The sequence below is a fragment of the Solanum dulcamara genome, chromosome 11 (assembly GCF_947179165.1).
Source record: "Solanum dulcamara chromosome 11, daSolDulc1.2, whole genome shotgun sequence".
Lineage (NCBI taxonomy): Eukaryota > Viridiplantae > Streptophyta > Magnoliopsida > Solanales > Solanaceae > Solanum > Solanum dulcamara.
Window position 1 is genome coordinate 50,327,483 of NC_077247.1, and position 3,039 is coordinate 50,330,521.

The window sequence follows — 3,039 nt, forward strand, 5'->3', positions numbered from 1 at the left end:
TATATATATATATATTTAATTTGATAGTATCATACTAGTCATATCATATCATATACTAGTAAAGAGAAACTCAACGACCAAAATATACTCCAAGAATTTTGTAGGTCTAACATAATACAAGAATGTCATTCAATTTCATATATTGTGCTTCCACATTTGAATTAGACACCAAAGCTAATTTTGTCTTTATCACAAGCAAAGAACCCCAATATTTTAAATATGATTTCAAAAATATTTTTCAAGTATTTGAAAACAATTTTCTACATATTTGTTTTCTCATGCTTTGAGATATATATTGTCAAAATACATATTGACAACATAAATCTCTATTAAAGATAATATTCTATAAAATAATTGTAGTGCTTCCATTTCTTCTGACAATCTTTACATATTGTCAAAGTTTAATTCATAGAGGCATCTATTACAGGCATAAAATCATTAATTTTATGTCACTAGTATGTTTTTTTTCTTTCTATCACAATTAGACAGACCACTTAGTATTGAAAATACTAACACTAAAGATTTCATCTTTGTACGACTTATTTCTACTTAACAATGAAGTTTTTATATTCTTCAAATCGTCAACTGAATGAACTTTGAATGCTGGTGAACTTTTTATGACTTCAAATCAATTTCAAATTCAGACAGAGTAGAAAACCAAGAGGTTTTAATCTCCAAAAATCAAAACAACAACACTGTTTCTTGTTAACGATGAAGTTTTTATATTCTTCAAATTGTTTACCCTTTATATTCTTGACGAAGTTTTTATACTGTTCAAGTCAGAATATTCATTCAAACACAGTGTTTAATAAATTGGTGAAGTTTTCATATTTTTCAAACCAAATGCAGTGTGATTTATTCGGTGAAGTTTTTATATTCTTCAAACCAAAGGAGTAGAAAATCAAAAGATTTTAGTTTCCAAACATCAGACACAAAATAGAAAACTACACAAGTTTTAGTCTCCAAAATAAAATTAGAAAATCATAAGGATATGATTTTCTTTTCAAAAACTTTCCTTATTACCAAATTTGTTGCACTGACTTTACATCTATGAATGATAAATTCTATAGAGCTTCCACGTAGTCAGACCAATAATGTTTTCTTTTATGGAATAAATTTAATATTCGATGAAGTTTTTTATATTCTTCAAATCGAATATTAAACGTTTCTTTTCTTCTTCTTTTCTGGAAAAAAAATGTCTTGTCATCTACGTTCTTAGATTAAGAACCTTGAAAGATGCATCAACTATTGGATGTAATACATACAAAAGTATTTCTCTACCCAATTTTATCACAACAGATAATAAACCTTTGAAAATAGTTTGTGAAAACTATTAAGACAATAACACATTATTTAACTTAATCATCTTTAATTTGACCAAGGTTATGGTAAGCAAAAAAAAATACTACGTTGTAGTATCAAGTCTAAGATTCATTCATAATGTACTTACTTAGACATAGCAGAATCATATAAATATCATGGCAATGACTTCTAAGATTTGTCGTGCCCCAATCAAAAAATGTCAGATACAGAAAAAATATATTAAATTCCTTAAGTTTGTTATTCCTGCTGTATTAAGGTTAGTAAACCAGAAACTATAAAGATGAAAATAAAAAAAAATATATCCGAGTCCACAAAATTCACTGTGTGTCCTTAAGGAATTTAATCCCCTCACTGTATCCGAGGTTATGGATTATTTCCTTCCAAGATAAAACGGATAAACTATTAAAGTAGTAGCGGTACCTCAAACTTCAATAATTTCAGCGAACTCAAAAGCAAGCAACAAAATCACACAAAGACTCAACTTTGTTTGTAAGAAAATATATGCAGAAGAGGGAGAAATTCAATGTTTAAAAATGAAAGGAAAATCCTTTATTTATAGACAACAAAGAGTAGTGTGAACAAGTGCTTATTGTGGCTTATCGAAAAAGTCACAACCATTCACAAAAGTCACAATCTTTCAGAAAAGTCGCAAACTCTTTAAAAAAGTCACAATTTATTTTTGGAAAAGTCACAACCTTTCGGAACAGTCACAATTCGTAAATGTCACAATCTTTTATTTTTGGCCAAACCCATCGGTGGCCCCTTAAAGTTGGCACCAACTTTCACTTAGACACTTCAACCGGGCGATGTTCACTTTAGACACCTCATGTAAGGGCCCGCTGTGTCATTTTGACACTTTTTTGACAATAAGCAAAAAACTGAATGAGAGTGTAATACACTCGTTGATGACGTGGTAAACAACCAATTAAATGATTACATGTGTTATTTTAAGTTAAAAATTATTTTAAAATTCACTTAGTAAATAAAATAAAAACATTATTCTAAAAAAATCAATTGCAACCCACCCCCCCCCCCCCCGCCCCTCCCCGCCCCAATGGTAGTTGTCTTCTCCACTACACCCAATAATTTTCTTTATTTTTTTCTTAATCTTCTTTTTAAAGTTGTTTCAGAGCTTTTTTTTTCTTTCTATTTTGATGTTGTTTAGAGAGAAAAAGAGAGGGGGAGGAGGGAGGGAGAGAAAGAAAGAAAAAATATAAAATATGAGTATTGGTATTCATTTTTTCCGACGAAAAAGGTGGAGAGCAGTGATGGTACCTTACCCTCCTTTTCCATCGGAAATCATCTTTTTTTATTACATTCAAAAATCTCTTTTGTGCTTTTTTAAAAAAAATTCTTTTCTTTTACTTTTCATAGCTATTCCTTTTCTTTCTTTTAGTGTTGTTTTGTGGGAAGAAAAGAGTGAGAGGAAGAAATAAAGAGAGAAGAAATATGAAATATGGGTGTTGGTACCCATTTTTCCGGCGAAAAAGGTGGAGGGAGGTGATGGTAGATTTAGAAAAGCAATACAATTAAGAAGAAAAAAATGGCTTGAAAATGAATTTGAATAAAAAATTCGACCTCCATTGAGGGAGTTTAAGCTTGGAAAAATGGTGCAAGGTGGTGCCTTGAGAAATGGAGAAGAAGAAGAGAAAATAAAATAAAAAATGGCTAAATAAAGCCTTTCACGCGTTATTGTTGAGTGTATCACACTCACTT